This window comes from Centropristis striata, chromosome 11, assembly GCF_030273125.1.
Source record: "Centropristis striata isolate RG_2023a ecotype Rhode Island chromosome 11, C.striata_1.0, whole genome shotgun sequence".
Taxonomy (NCBI): domain Eukaryota; kingdom Metazoa; phylum Chordata; class Actinopteri; order Perciformes; family Serranidae; genus Centropristis; species Centropristis striata.
In genome coordinates, this window is record NC_081527.1 from 36,071,831 (window position 1) to 36,089,452 (window position 17,622).

Consider the following 17,622-nt stretch of genomic DNA (forward strand, 5'->3'; position numbering starts at 1 on the left):
GTTAGAATTACATAAAATGACAAAAATAACATATAATGTAAAATGCAGGGAGAGGCAGAAACCCCAGATGGGCTTATTTAAAGCCTCCACCTAAAATATCATAGTTATTAGAAAGTAATAAACTGATAATAGAAAAAACAAATGTATAACATCAACAAGTTATAATGACAATAACAAAAACAATTAAAAACAAAAATGAACATGTTAAAAAAGTGTATTTGTGTGTGAATTAGAATTTTAAAACAGCAGTTAAATGAGCTTTTATATATAATTATATATAACATGAAAGTGATCAGAGGACACACTTAAAATAAGTTTCTTCATGTTTGTCTCATACATTTGCGTGCTTTAGCATTAATTTTTATAATCCATGCATGCCATGAGATTATGCTGCTCCTGTGTGTGGTTTTGTTTCAGGGACACACAGATTTGTTTTTCGTTTGGGATAATTATTGGCACGTCGAGAAACTGAACACCCACAAGTGTTCTAGTGTGCAGAAGTCCTCTTTTGTATTTAAATGTTCTCTCCAAAAAAGCCTTGGACACTTCAGCTCATAGCATAAATATTTACTGTTATTCAATTGGGAAAGAAGTCTCTCTGACGGTGTGTTCAGACCGGACGCGTAGCGAATTTTCGCGTCGCGTTACTCGCGCGAGTTGATCGCGCGAGTAGTTGAAATTACTCGCGTCACTCGGGTGAGTAAATAACTTGCTAAATATGCCGGCCGGCGAAGGCTGCTAATTCTAATGCTAACTTTGTAGAGAAGTAGCTACAACAGATAGCTGAAATCACATTGTCACAGCTTACCAGGCAGACCGGTGACCTCACTCACCCTCCTCCAGGCAAGATCTTTATGGTTCCGGTTGCTGTAGGAGGGTGATGATGTGTCAAAAAGCTCGGGAAGCCCACAGACCGCAACAATAAGTTTCTCCTCCATTTTTCCGGAATAGGCGGGTTCCCGGGATGCATGACGTCACTGTCGTCCAGAATCTCAACGCTGATAGGCTGTCCCGACACAGCGTCACGCGAATATTTCGCCAAAGTTGAATTTATTGAACTCACGCGAATTCGTGTTGTTTCATTCGCGCCGCGACATTCGCGTCAATCGCGGCATTCGCGTCGCGCGAAACCCGCGATTCTCGCCGCCGGCAAAAATTCGCGTCTATTCGCGTGTTTGAATTGACTTTGTATGTAATCTTGTCGCGCGAAATATTCGCTACGCGTCCGGTCTGAACACACCATAAGGCTGATAGAGAGATTAGCCTAGTTGACCTGCTGGTGACGTGAATGTGATCAGAACTAATCTCAAATACAGATGTGTGTCAGTTTTGGGTGTAAAATTATGTAATTATGGACTAAATGATGAAATAAAGATGTGTAATTCTATGTTAGTTTTCAAGAAGACTTTAAAATCTAAAATTATCAAGGGTTTCAATGAAATTTGATTGAATTTGATTTTTCAGTTTAAGGTATCTTGTGTTTTGTAACAATGTGAATTACTCAGTTAATGTAATGTATATAATGTAATGTATATGCACATAGATGGTCAGGAGAGGCAAAAATAAGCCTTTAGTGGGGCTTCAGCCTATTCCTTTTTCGGTTGCTGTCTGATGGATTCTTTTGTAAAAACATGATTTTATTTTGTTGTCTTTTTTGTTGTTGTTGTTTTTTGTAACCGAAATAAAGCATTCATTCATTCATCAGGTTAAAGCAGCCCTGGCTCTTTCACCACAACCTCAACATTTCCTTTATCACATAGGAAAATCTCATTAAAAGATACTTGACTGAAATAATTATATTTAAATTACAATTAAATACCATAATAACAATTATATTTTGTAATTGTAGGCTATTTTACACAGAGTGGCTGGAACATCATCACATGATTAACCCTCTATGGTACGGTGTTGCCCTCAGACAAGATAACCATTTTTGGCCTGTCAGATTTCTACAATGCATGTTTTTGCAAGAAACCGGTTTAAAAAGTTTGTTTTACAATGTTTTCAAATTTAAAATGTTAGGTATTGGACCCTGTTGAAGTGACTGAATCTTTTACACATGTTTATTAAATAAATGATGTTAAAATTAATTCAAAAAACTTTCTTTTTCACTTGTGCACTTTTATGGTACAATGTTGCCTACGGGCAACAAACCCCAAAAACTTCCACACAAAAAAAAGATATATACATTTTCATACAAAAAAGACACAAATTGACCACAAAATGATCAGAAAAGACACAAAATGACCAGAAAAGACACAAAATGACCAAAAAACGACACAAAATGACCAAAAAAGACACAAAATGACCAGAAAAGACACAAAATGACCAAAAAAAAAGGCACAAAATGACCAAAAAAAGACACAAAATGACCAAAAAAGACACAAAATGACCAAAAAAAGACACAAAATGGCCAAAAAAGACACAAAATGACCAAAAAAAAGACACAAAATGACCAAAAACAGGAAACCAAATTACCAAAAAAGACACAAATTGACCACAAAATGATTAAAAAAAAAGACACAAAATGACCTAAAAAGACACAAAATGAACAAAAAAAGACATTAAGTGACCAAAAAGACTAAAACAAATGATTTGGCGACCCCCAGAAATCATCTCGCGACCCCAATTGGGGTCCCGACCCCAAGGTTGAGAATAGCTGCCATAGAGGGTTAAATGGGCAACAACAAGACAAGATGAGTGTATAATGTTGTCTTATTGATTGTCTCTGCTGTAGTTTTATTATATTGTTTGATTATATTCTGTCCATCAAGGCAGAGGGATCCCTCCTCAGTTCCCTTCCTGACGTTTATTCCATTTTTCCCCTGTTGAAGGGTATTTCAGGGATTTTTTTCATTATCCGAAGCGACAACAAGAGGGTGTTGAATGCTGTAAAGATTGTAAAGCCCCTCAAGCCAAATTTGAGATATTGAGCTGAATAAATAAAACTCACTTAGTACAGAACACACTGTAGGCTGTGTCCTAAACCATTTATCTCATATTTACAGAGTTTGATTGTATTTTCACTGTCTGTATATTAACACGTCTGATCCACGACAGATAAGTCCAGGATTCTTTTACTACACTGTAAATAATGTTTGTAGAAACTACAGTAAAACACTCTCAAATTACATCAGAAATAGGGCGTAAAATAAAAAATTGTATATCACCGTATTAGACACTTTTAATTACCGTAAATCAAAGAAAAGCACAAAACTTTAACTTTTACTGTCATACACTTTAGAAAACACAGTTTTGCTGTAAAAATATACAATTTGCATGTCAAATTAATGGCAATGACACAATTACCCTAAAAATAATGGGATTATTCAGTCTAAATTACAGTTTTTTTCTGATATTTACATTTAAATTTACAGTAGGAAAGCCACTCACTGTATTTTTTACGGTTAAGTTCTGGCAACCACAGCTGCCGGTATTTTACCGTAAATTAAACAGATTTTTTTTTACAGTGTACACACTGTAAATAATGTTTTAAAATTCTGTTTCCCTCAGAAATATAATGCACTTATTACATTACATGCTCTTCAAAGAAACCCACACAAATTCCTTACACAGTCAGCGTTTGCTTTCTGCTCTTGAACCTGACACTTTACATTCTTCATGCAGAATGTTACACGCTGTATAAACCACAACCCTTTCCCGTTTCTTTTACTCGTTCTCCTTTTCAACGCACCAGACTCAGCGCCCGTCACTGGCTGCCAACATTTCATGCTCGTTCGCATCACTAAGCTTTTCGAGTTGCACGCCATGTCTTTTCTTCAACAGTCCAAACATCTGTGTGTGTGTGTGTGAGTGTGTGTGTGTGTGTGTGTGTGTGTGAGTGGGAAGGAACTTCTCATGTGTGCTGTCTAATAGTCTGATAGCCTTTGTTGTTCATCTCATTGTGGAATGAAATATCTCAGCACGCTTAGTCTCTTCACACGCAGGCTGAAATCTAATGTGTGGAGCTTAGATCTTTACACATCCGCCACCATGAGAAATTATGTAACTCTTGTCTCGGTTTGTTGTAGTTTGTGCCAAATAAACATGTTTTTTCCGCAGCAACTAAGAGAAATATAAAAAAAATCAAGTCAAAGTTTGGACGTAAGTGCCTTTGCTACGGTGGCCCTGAAGTGCAAATCACAACGGCAAATCAGAAAACACAACAACAAAACAGAAAACACAACAACAAATCAAAAAACACAACAACAAAACAGAAAACACAACGGCAAATCAGAAAACACAACAACAAAACAGAAAACACAACAACAAATCAAAAAACACAACAACACATCAAAAAACACAACAACAAAACAGAAAACACAACGGCAAATCAAAAAACACAACAACAAAACAGAAAACACAACGGCAAATCAAAAAAAAAAAAAACATAACAGAAAACACAACAACAAAGCAAAAAACACAACAACAAATCAAAAAACACAACGGCAAATCAAAAAACACAACAACAAAACAGAAAACACAACAACAAAACAGAAAACACAACAACAAATCAAAAAACACAACGGCAAATCAAAAAACACAACAACAAAACAGAAAACACAACAACAAATCAAAAAACACAACAACAAATCAAAAAACACAACAACAAAACAGAAAACAAAACAACAAATCAAAAAACACAACAACAAATCAAAAAACACAAACTGGTTTGGTTAATGTCGTTGTCGTTTCTGTTTTGTTGTTGTGTTTTTTGATTTGTTGTTGTGTTTTCTGTTTTGTTGTTGTGTTTTTTGATTTGTTGTTGTGTTTTCTGTTTTGTTGTTGTGTTTTTTGATTTGCTGTTGTGTTTTCTGTTTTGTTGTTGTGTTTTTTGATTTGCTGTTGTGTTTTTTGATTTGTCGTTGTGTTTTCTGTTTTGTTGTTGTGTTTTTTGATTTGTTGTTGTGTTTTCTGATTCAGGGCCACTGTACTTTGCAGACATGCAACAGTGTCTGCAAATATATACATAAGTGCATTCTTTGTCTTTTTCACATAGAATTGATTGTTTACTTCATTTTAGCAAGTAAATCCAGCCCATAGTATGTGCTTTCCCTCTGCTTCCCACTTTCCATGCATTTGAAATTCAGCTCAATTAGTGTAAATTACAAGATTGGGTAATAGCGTGATTAAAGCAGCGACCCCAATCACTGTGAATTAAACAAATAAATGCAATAATTTGATTAAAGTGTTTACAACATTCGTAGCAGCTCCGACACTAGTTTATTTGATGTCGTTAGTGCCCAGATGGAAGAAACCAGAAAACTTGTTATTACTGAAATTAAATGAGAAACAGTAGAAGAGATATACAGAAGCAAAAAAATATGTGAATCAAACGGTTGTGTTGGTTTCTGTTGCAACTCTGAATATGCACATTCATCAAAATCAGACCAACATTTCTTTAGTGGTTGAAAAATTATTCATATTCCTTACTTAATTGAAAGTACAAAAGTATCTGCATCAAAATTTACTAAAAGTATAAAAAGTAAAACTACCGGTTATGTAGAATATTCCAAATATATAATTGGATTATTATTATTATTATTGATGCATTTATGTAAGCAGCATTTCACTGTTGTCAAGGAAAGGATGATTTTAACTTCTTAATATACTCTTATGAGGTTTAATTTATGAAAATGCATAATCACCTTAAATAATGGTGGTTTTCATGTTGAACCTTGACCCAAAAGAGTAACAAAATCTAGTAGCTAAATGAAAAAACTAATATTGTGCTTTTTAAATAAGTAAAAAGTGCAATATTTGTCTGTTGTAGAGAATTTGAGTAAATGTTCTTAGTTACATTCCACCACTGCATGTTGAACATGCCACAATGCTGTACTACACTTTCTGTTAACTGAATTATGATGGTTCTCATTTTTATACCTTAATCTTGCTGATATAATTCAGTCAGGTGCAATAATAATTTGACTTCATTCGGTTTTAATTGCATTACCATGGACCCTTAGCCTGGGTATACCCAGACTGCCTTGCGCGCTCGAATTTAATTTCGAACCTCCAGACGGTCTGGAAACTAAGCCAGTTTCGTAGCCCTGTTTTAGGGATCCAATCACAGAGCGGGGAGGGACGGTGAGACGATGACGCGTACTACTCGGCACTTGGAAGCTTTCCGGATCCAACATGGCTGCTGCAGACGCGAAACTCTCTTTAGCTGCAGTTGGTGTTTTAAATAGTTTAGAGCGAAAGTTGAAAGGCGAAAGGTCCCTCAGCGGCTCCGCTGAGATCACCGGCGTTATGGTAGCGGGGCTATTAGCGTCGCTAGCGGCTATTAGCGCCACTAGCGGCTAATAGCTATTAGCGGCTAATAGCTATTAGCGTCGCTAGCGGCTAATAGCCTCGCTACCGCGGACAGCGGAGCCCCCAGAGACCCGCAGCAGCTTGTTTGTTGCCCATAAAATCAGTGGATGTGTGTGGCTGAATGACATGAGGGGGAATAAAGCGTGAAAATAAATAATCTTGCAGAAAGCGAGAAGTGGAGAAGCAAAGCAGCAAGCAACACTCTCTCACAGACACACACACAACAAACATCCATCTCTGTTGCTCTACTACGTCATCTGGTATAACTGATCTGATTGGCTAAGAGCTACCTACAGACGCTTTAATAGACATTCTAAGCGTCCAATAAACGGCTCTGGAGGATCGTAAACCACGCCTCCTCTACGGAGAAATAAACAGCAGGTGTCCAGACCTAATCTCCAATGAGATTTGGTCTGGTGTTAGCCAGGCTAATGGACCCTCTGATTTTACACTTGAAAATGTGTAATTTTGCAGATAAATAATAGTTTAACTGACATTGTTATATTTGCTATTTTGCCCGTTTTTAACAGTAAAAAAATATTGACTGAATCCTTGATTAACGCCCCGTATGCCCTTGTTGGATCATCTGTGTTTACTGCCTTTTTTATACTGTATCTTTCTTGTGATTTGTACTTTGTGGCGAATGTGTTGCTAGCACATCATTTTAGGTAACGGTGACTGTCCATGTATTTTAGTCCTTGTAATGTTTCCTATATTACTAATTAGAATGTTGCATGAATGATAATGTAATGTTTTGTCCAACAACAAAACTGTTTACTCTAAAGTTGCATTATGTGACATTTAGGATCCACACTGTAAAAAAGCCAACTTGTGTTTTTTGGCCTAAAACAGTGATTTAAGTTGGTAAAACTTATAAATATAGATTATTGACATTTAGAGCAATAATGTAAGTTAGCACAACAAAGGAAGCCAGTTGTCTGCTCAAAAACAAGTTGGTGAGTTGTTGTTACTTATATCTTTAAGTTAGGGTTCACAACAAGGGACAATAGTTCTGATAACTCTTATTTCTTTGTTGTGAAATGCGGGAAAGCGGTGAAATTCGGTTATTAGCAAAAGCTAGCGGCTAACCGATGCTAGTGGCTAACTGATGCTAGCGGCTAACTTATGCTAGCGGCTAACTGATGCTAGCGGCGCTGCTTGTTACAGCTACAAGAGTAGCCATTAGCATTAGTATCAAGCTAACTCAACATTGTGGTCGCAACATTAGCTGACATTTCATAACGGCGTTACAATCGTGGTAATTCAGCACATTGCAGAAGTTAGCAGAAGTAAGGATTAAAAGTTATTACAATGTAAAATTATAAGTTAGTACAATTTACAGTTGAGTTGACAAAAATCTGAATTCAGAGTTGAGCAAACTCAAAAACAAAACTTAAAATATTTAGTTTAATTGGATCCAACTTTAAATTTTATCGAAGTTTGTTGCCTTGAAATTTTGAGTTCACCCAACTTTTCTTTTTTTGCAGTGTAGTGTGTTTGAAGCTTAAACAGTTTACAGAATGAAAGTGAAGATATTTGGCCTGTAGAACATTTGTCTCCTCTGAGTCCCCAACTTTATAGAAGGACACTTTCTATTTGCTGCCCTTTAGACCATGGTGTAAGATTAGACACAAGAAAGCTTTTAGTCTCCTCTTAAGGTTGTCAAAGTCCTTCATGTACAGCTGCTATTTAAGGATTCGGGTGGGAAGTCTTCAAAAGCAATTTCCGATTTTATTGAGTCACTGTTGCATCACTTCTCATGAAAACCGTACTGGAGATATATATATATAAATTTTATATTACTCACCAGTTCAACCCTGTGAACCCCATCCTGCTCGCGGGTTTGAAACATATGTTTTCTTTAAAAGATTGCCAAAACAACCCCGTTTATTCTAAAAAAAGAAATTATAATGACAGGCATTTTCATTGGAAATTTCAACACTCTGACAGACCTTAAACTAATCATAGGTTGTGTTAGAAAGTTTGTGTTAGAAAAAGTAATCAAAACGAAGCTTAAACTGTGACATTTCTGTCAAAATCACTTCATTCTACATTTTAACCCAAAAATAAACCGTTTGGAATAACGAGATGCTGTCAAAAACATTAAATGATGTACTTCTCTGCGACACTGTGAAGCCATGATTGATTCTGCTGAGACGAACGGTCAAATAAAAAACATTCACTGAAAATCAGACAGAACTGCAGGCTGTGTACACATAGCAGGGAGGAGAGGTTGTAAAAACACAAATAGTTGTACACTACCGGTCAAAAGTTTTAGAACACCCCAATTTTTCCAGTTTTTTATTGAAATTCAAGCAGTTCAAGTCAAATGAACAGCTTGAAAGGGTACAAAGGTAAGTGGTGAACTGCCAGAGGTAAATAAAAAAAGGTAAGCTTAACCAAAACTGAAAAATAATGTACATTTCAGAATTATACAAGTAGGCCTTTTTCAGGGAACAAGAAATGGGTTAACAACTTAACTCTATGGAGTCTTGGGCTATTTTGTCCATTTTTGAATTCTTTTCATGTCTTTGTAAGTAAGTTTGTGTCTTTTTTTGGTCATTTTGTGTCTTTTTTTTAGTCATTTTGTGTCTTTTGGTGTCTTTTTTTGTCATTTTGTGTCTTTTTTTAGTCCTTTAGTCCAACATAAAATGTGATTTTGAATCTTTTTTTTTACTTTCAAAACACTATCATGCTCAATAAAGAATTTTATGTGCAAATGTGCATTAATTTCAGAGTACACTGAGACATTAAACTGCATCATTTTCAATCAAATTCTGGAAAAGTTGGTGTGTTCTAAAACTTTTGACCAGTAGTGTATATGTATAGCATCCACAGAGCCAATCACAATGGTTCTCAGAAACCTGCAGATGACATCACATAGTCTGCATCCTTCTTATATACAGTCTGTGTTTTGTCTAATACTGGGGTTTAAAGCAAATCAATCATCATGTTGACCTTTCTGTTTTTTTCAGTGGGATGATGGAAGATCTCTAAATATCTATAACTGCAGTGAAGCTCCATAAAGGTGAGCTATAGCTTGTTTTTTCCTGCTTTTCTTCATGCCACAATCTGGAGGGCGGCTCACTTTACCTCACTGCCTTTATTCCCTTCTGTGCTCTCTACAGCAGCTATTCTCAACCTTGGGGTCCCGACCCCAATTGGGGTCGCGAGATGATTTCTGGGGGTCGCCAAATCATTTTGGAAGTCAGCTCTGTCTCCACTGTGTTAAAGTGTTCATGTGTTTTATTCCTCTGGTCATTTAATGTCTTTTTGGTCATTTTGTGTCTTTTTTGGTCATTTTGTTTCCTATTTTTGGTCATTTTGTGTCTTTTTTGTAAGACATTTTGTGGTCAATTGTGTCTTTTTTTGATCATTTTGTGGTCAATTTGTGTCTTTCTTGGTCATTTCATGTCTTTTTTGGTCATTTTGTGTCTTTTTTTAAGACATTTTGTGGTCAATTTGTGTCTTTTTTGGTCATTTCATATGTTTTTTGGTCATTTTGTGTCTTTTCTGGTCATTTTGTGTCTTTTTTTATCATTTTGTGGTCAATTTGTGTCTTTTTTGGTCATTTAATGTCTTTTTTGGTCATTTTTTGTCTTTTCTGGTCATTTTGTGTCTTTTTTTATCATTTTGTGGTCAATTTGTGTCTTTTTTGGTCATTTTGTTTCCTTTTTTTGGTCATTTTGTGTCTTTTTTGGTCATTTTGTTTCCTATTTTTGGTCATTTTGTGTCTTTTTTTAAGACATTTTGTGGTCAATTTGTGTCTTTTTTGGTCATTTAATGTCTTTTTTGGTCATTTTTTGTCTTTTCTGGTCATTTTGTTTCCTTTTTTTGGTCATTTTGTGTCTTTTTTGGTCATTTTGTGTCTTTTCTGGCCACTTTGTGTCTTTTTTTGATCATTTTGTGGTCAATTTGTGTCTTTTTTGGTCATTTTGTTTCTTTTTTGTCCAAAAATGTGTTGTATCAACTGAGTTTGTATGATCTGAACTGTGAGATTGTGTTCAGTGAGCGGGGGTCGCGGACAACATTCATGTTAAATTGGGGGGACTCAAAAAGGTTGAGAACTACTGCTCTACAGAACAACAACTTGCAGGCTGCAACCACATACTAGTTTATTTCCTTGCAACTTTTTAATAGTCCTTTGATACTACCATATAGTATATCTTCCTTTTGTTTCTTTCCCTGCAAGAAGAGGGTGAAACGTCTCACTTGTTGATGTGAATTTCTCTTCCTATAACTTGATGTCTTTTGGATGGTAACAACTCCTGCTTTGATTTCTGTTGGTGCTTATAGAGTATTTATACATTTTCCCTTTTCTTGTCAAGATTAAATAAAAGAAGACTGACATTTCAATCCTGCACGCAACCGCCAACAAATACTGTATATATAAAGCACTCCAGACTCCTTTAGTCTCCATGACAACAGGGACGTTTTGTTCCTTGATTCCTCTGATGCAGTGGGAGCCACATCCATACCGTATGTGACTGACACGAAGTGCGCTATTTAAAACTGCTATTATTCTCAAAGACCTCTACATGACTACAGACATGCAGGCAACAAGAAACTAAACTAAACGCATTAGTGTTGAGTTCATCTCAATTTATACTTTTACTTTCACAGTTTCCACCAATGTGAGGAGCTACTAAAGGAACAATGTGCAGGATTTATTGGCAGAAATAGAACATAATATAATTGTGTTTTTACTAGTGTGTAACCTGAAAACTAAGAATCAATGTGTTTTAATTAGTTTAAAATTAACTCTTAATATCTACAATATCTACATATCTACTCTTGTTCTATTTTGCAGCACATTTTTCGACAGTAGCGCAGAACAACAAACCAAACGTTGTCTATAGAATGACCATTTTTGCATTTAAGATAAGATAAGATAAGATAAGATAAGATATCTTTATTTTCAATGTAAATAATCAAATATGTATGTAATCAAATATATGTTAGTATGGAACAGTAGTTTGCCATCTTTCACAACCTGTGTGATGTTATCGAGGCGAAGGTTCAAGAGACTTCTGAACAAGAATGGATACAAAAAGTGCCTTCCAAAGTGCTGTTTGTCTTGTGTTCAGAAAAAGCAAACATACCCGACTAGTTTTCTCATAACTCTCGTCATACAATCCTCAAATCAATTATACTGGAACTACTCATTAAAGGTGTTTTATGCTTCATTCAAAACATCAATATAGCAGCATGTTTTCCATGTTAAGGTGAGTAATGTCGTCAGAGAATGACTCACACCCACTCTGTGTTGTAATCAAGCTTCTCTATTCTTTGTTTTGGTAGCTGCTCTGTCAGTTATGGATGTTTTAATGTTGAAAACAACAATATCTTTGACTCTTTTTCTTAGTGACTCCTCACAAGTTAACCTAAAAACACAAAGACATCCCGTTATCACAGCCGCTTGTTGAATGTGTTTTGAGAGAAACTGTTAATGGTGTCACACTGAAAGCCTTTTTCATTTTCTCAGCTACACCCACAAAGTAACCAGCCGTGTTTGCTTTAGATAAATCAAGCAAACAATACTTCAACATTCCTACCTGCTGCCGCCAACATAATTATGGTTACTGAGTGCCTTTCATCCTGCGCATCACTCAATACACCAACCTTTCTCTCATTAGACTTCCACACATGCTTCTGCTGTAATCTGCCCAGAAACCTGGCAAATCTGGCTAATCTTTAATGTTCAAATACTTTCCGGTACATAATAATCTCCGAGACATCAAGGTAAATTTGCTTTTTAACTGACATTTAACTTCTCTTTCAAGTCTGACCGTTTATCAGAAGGTAGGTCATTTGATTTGTTCATGCTGTCTTTAAAGAGGAAGATATGGTCAAGGATGCATGCTTAAAATAAATTCCTTGCAAAAGCCTTGGTGGTGCAGAGTGCGGAAGCCAGATCAGAAGCAGCTCTCTGCATGGGATTATCAACAGATAACAGAGCCTTAACACAAAAGCATTATAGTCAGAAATAAATGCATCCACCAGGTTCACACCTTTTGAATTAAAAGCAGAGCTGAACCTCAGGTTTGACCTGTGGCATCTGTTGTCTCTTTGATGAAGTGTCTCATGTTAAAAGACTCCATTATGTCTTTAAATCCACAAATGTGGTGATGATAAAATCGATAGACATGCATTTTAAAATCAAAGATAAATGTAACGAGACAGAAGCTCGGACGATTAATTAATGAAGTCATGATTGGGCCGTCTGTATGACCTGATTACGGCATTTAAAGACTCAAAAGACACTAATGCGTAATAGCTCGTTCCCCTCAGAAGCTCCGGGGAAGCCACAGTCAAGATCTGCTACAGCTGTTAACATGAATGAAAGCAATGAAACCAGTGAAGATTAAAAACAGAAACAGAACTCATATTCAAAGACTAACAGGTGAAGTCACAAAAGGCACAGAATTGTGCAGCATCTGCAGTGGTTCAAAGTAGGTAATATGCAAACATTTTGTGTGTGGGACCCATAGTACTATTGGTCATGTTAATGAACAGTTAAAAGAGTACACCCCCCATTATAATGTTAATGTACTATTCTATTCTCTGAATTTAATTAATTTGTTCCTGATTTTATTTTTGTAATATTTAATTTAATTAACTCATGCACTATGTCCTTTCACATTAGAAGCTAGTTTTGATCAGGTAAAGTTAGGGTGTCTATAAATGAAGTTTATACAGGCACTGTGGGCAGCACAGGGGTCCATGAGAAGAGTCAAGAAGGCCGTGCATGTGAGATGAAAATGTAAACAGTGAGCAGCATCATGCTAATGCGCTTGTGTATACGTGCAGAGGAAACCGAACCCAAGTAAACTTTATTTTTGAACTTATGCACGCCTGGAAATCCCTTTTTGTGTCCAAGTGTGCAACATGTGCAAAGTTGGACCCTTTCTATGCAAAAGGTGCCACATTGCAAAATTCAAAATACATGTCTATCGATTTTATCATCCCCACATTTGTGGATTTAAAGACATAATGGAGTCTTTTAACATGAGACACTTAATCAAAGAGACAACAGATGCCACAGGTCAAACCTGAGGTTCATTGCAAAATTCTAATTGACAAAGATTGGCAGTTACAGTAAAATTATTAGCATCTTCACAGGTAACTGAAAGTAGTAACATGCATCAGAGCTCTCCTCTGCTTTAGATCAGTGTGTTGTTTCATCAGCAACAGAGGAACGTCTGCACTTTGCCAGTTTACCCAGGCGTTATACTGCAGGCTGCTGTTTCTTAAAATCTGGGTCAACTGAAAAAGAAGTTGCAGTTGTTTGATTATTTTAAAAATGGCAGGTTTTTGCAGGCTGTATTGTGTCACAGGGACAGTTCTGTCTGACCAATCAGTGGTCTGCTGTGTTTTAACTCCATCTACTAGTGTTGGCTCAGCTCACCTGCAGAACCTCAACTAGACTGGTACATAAAAACCGTATCAGGTACCAGGTACCTTTCACAACTTTTGCTAATGTAAATGTTTACCATCTTAGTTTAGCATGTTAGTGACTTTTGCTAATCAGCACTTATCACAAGGTAAACTAATCACAGCTGAGGTTGATGGGAATCGTCGATGGGAAATCTCATTGGAGATTAGGTCTGGACACCTACAATTCATTTCTCCGTAGAGGAGGTGTGGTTTACGATCCTCCGGAGCCGTTTATTGGGCGCTTAGAATGTCTATCAAAGCGTCTGTAGGTAGCTCTTAGCCAATCAGATCAGTTATACCAGATGACGTAGTAGAGCAACAGAGATGGATGTTTGTTGTGTGTGTGTCTGTGAGAGAGTGTTGCTGCTGCTTTGCTTCTCCAGTTCTCGCTTTCTGCAAGATTATTTATTTTCACGCTTTATTCCCCCTCATGTCATTCAGCCACACATCCACTGATTTTATGGGCAATAAACAAGCTGCTGCGGGCCTCTGGGGGCTCCGCTGTCCCCCGGCTCGTAGCCAGATCACCGGCCGGCTCGGCGCTAGAGCCGGCGAGACGGCCGGTGATTAGCGCCGAGCCGGCGCTATCGGTGATCTTGCTACAAGCCGGGGGACAGCGGAGCCGCTGAGAGACCTTTCGCCTTTCAACTTTCGCTCTAAACTATTTAAAACACCATCTACAACTAAAGAGAGTTTCGCGTCTGCTGCAGACATGTTGGATCCGGAAAACTACAAGCTTCCAAGTCCCGAGAAGTACGCGTCATCGTCTTGCCGTCCCTCCCCGCTCTGTGATTGGATCCCTAAAACAGGGCTAAGAATGCTTCCTGGTTTCCAGACCGCCTGGAGGTTCGAAATTAAATTCGAGCGCGCAAGGCAGTCTGGGTATACCCAGGCTAGGATGTCTATTGGATAATGATTGCTATTTGATCCCAAAGACTCTAGTCATGTTTCCATCAACACATTTCTATATAAATTTTGAAGATTTGCATGAGAAAAAATTTGAAAATTTCACTTCAAAGCTCGAATACTGCCACTGTCAAGATTCCCTTGGATTGCTGTATGAAATGACTCCAGACGACACCAGATATTTATATCATCACAGATAATAAGGTTCTTCCATGTGGTCTTCTTAACTAATGTTATATATTTGTTTATTTCCATTTGCTGAGCCTCCCTTCAAACTTCAAGGACCTCTGTTTTAATCAAAACCACAAATTTGAACCTCATGGTGTGTTAGGGAAAAATAAGTCAGGGGATCACCAACAAGTAGCGCTCAGTAATACTTCTGTGACGTAGCCTCGGGAGATTCATGAGATCTCAGTCATCAGAAAAAGGCCAAATGGTCATTGTAGCGTATTGAAAGCTCCAGCTGCTCGAACAAAGCCCGGAGGTCATGCAGCTGGCTTCCTCTCGCCTTATAATTAGTTGTCTAAAGCAGAATGACAGTGATTACTACGTCGCACATGGCAACCATTAATCAACTGAGCAACTGTGTAGTGATCGCTGTGGCAGATCTTTGTCCACACACTGACCTGTTTGACTGAAGTCTCCAGTTGTTGTGGGTAAATGTTTAGAGCAGGGGTCTCAAACTCAAATTACCTGGGGGCCGCTGGAGGCAGTACAAAAAAAGACAGAATGACTGAAAAAACACTACATTACGTTAAAAAATTACGTTAAAAAGACCCAAAATGACCAAAAAAATACACAAAGTGACCAAAAAGACACAAAATGACAGAAAAAAACTAAATTACTTAAAAAAGACACACAATTACCAAAAAAGACACAAAATTACAAAAAAAGACAAAATGACTGAAAAAACACTACATTACGTTAAAAAATTACGTTAAAAAGACCCAAAATGACCCAAAAAAATACACAAAATGACCCAAAAAAATACACAAAGTGACCAAAAAGACACAAAATGACAGAAAAAAACTAAATTACTTAAAACAGACACACAATTACCAAAAAAGACACAAAATTATTAAAAAAGACAAAATTATTTAAAAAAGACAAAATTACCCCAAAAAAGTAATAAAAGGGACCTTCCACACACAACACAGTAAAGTGTCATTCATATAAAACTCACATTAAACTTTCATATCAAGGTGGGGGCCACAAAATATCGTGACGAGGGCCGCAATTGGCCCGCGGGCCGCGAGTTTGACACCCATGGTTTAGAGCAGGGGTCTCAAACTCAAATTACCTGGGGGCCGCTGGAGGCAGTATCAAAATGACCAAAAAATACATAAAATTATTTAAAAAAAGACACAAAATTACCCAAAAAATACACAAAATTACCAAAAAAAGACACAGAATTACCAAAAAGACACAAAATTATTTTAAAAAAGACACAAAATGACCCCAAAAAATACACAAAATTACCCAAAAAAGACACAGAATTACCAAAAAGACACAAAATTATTTTTTTTAAAAAGACACAAAATTACCAAAAAAAGTAATTAAAGGGACCTTCCACACACAACACAGTAAAGTGTCATTCATATAAACTCACATTAAACTTTCATATCAAGGTGGGGGCCACAAAATATCGTGACGAGGGCCGCAAATGGCCCGCGGGCCGCGAGTTTGACACCCATGGTTTAGAGCAGGGGTCTCAAACTCAAATTACCTGGGGGCCGCTGGAGGCAGTATCAAAATGACCAAAAAATACATAAAATTATTTAAAAAAAGACACAAAATTACCCAAAAAATACACAAAATTACCAAAAAGACACAAAATTATTTTAAAAAAGACACAAAATGACCCAAAAAATACACAAAATTACCCAAAAAAGACAGAATTACCAAAAAGACACAAAATTATTTTTTTTAAAAAGACACAAAATTACCAAAAAAAGACACAAAATTACCAAAAAAAGTAATTAAAGGGACCTTCCACACACAACACAGTAAAGTGTCATTCAAATAAAACTCACATTAAACTTTCACATCAAGGTGGGGGCCACAAAATATCGTCAGGAGGGCCGCAATTGGCCCGCGGGCCGCGAGTTTGAGACCCATGGTTTAGAGTGACCAGTGGCAGTGAAGTCCATCTCCACAAAAATATAAAAACAAGTTGGGGAATGCTCTCACCGTGCAGCAGAAAAAACGTTTCATATTTACTCACAGTGAACGCCATCTGAATAAATGTGCATTCAGCACGATTATTCACTGACTGGAGGTGAGAATGGCCCATTATTGTCTCTCCCACAACTTTAATGTGTGCAGGAAACGTTCCAAACAAACCATTAAGTTTAGACACAACCTGTATAATGCCATTTGGAAGAGTTTAAAATGCTGTTCCCCGCCATCATTAGCGAGGCAATGACTAAGAAATTAAAGTCAGAGTGGTGGAAATAAAGACATCAGTGACACACTGTTGTGGAATAAACAGAACCACGCTGAATATAAAATTAAGGCTACGCAAGAGGTTTGATTTGCACTTTTCATGTGTGCTGAATTATGCTCTGATCCACGGTGTTAGAGCCATTTGCAAATCAATGTCTTGCTATTGTGTTTGTCTCTTTTTGTGAGCTGGGAAATGGGATTTATTGTCTTTTTCTCTCGTTAAAAGTCAAGTGTTTTCAACCTAAAACCTGCACATAAACCACAACAAAGAGAAAAAAAAGCAAATGCATGAATCTTATGTAATGAACTTGAGTGTGTTCCCACGTCAGTATTTTGTTGAATATCCAAGACACAATGGAGCGTAACCCCTCTCGTCTCTTTGATGGTCCACGTAATGTTTACAATAACAGCAGTGAGGAGAAGCAGAACCTTCAGTCAATGAGTCCCTCATGTTGGCAATTATGTATTTTGGCTTGTAAAAAAAGGCACAAATCCATGTTTTTAATCTACTTAAGCCGA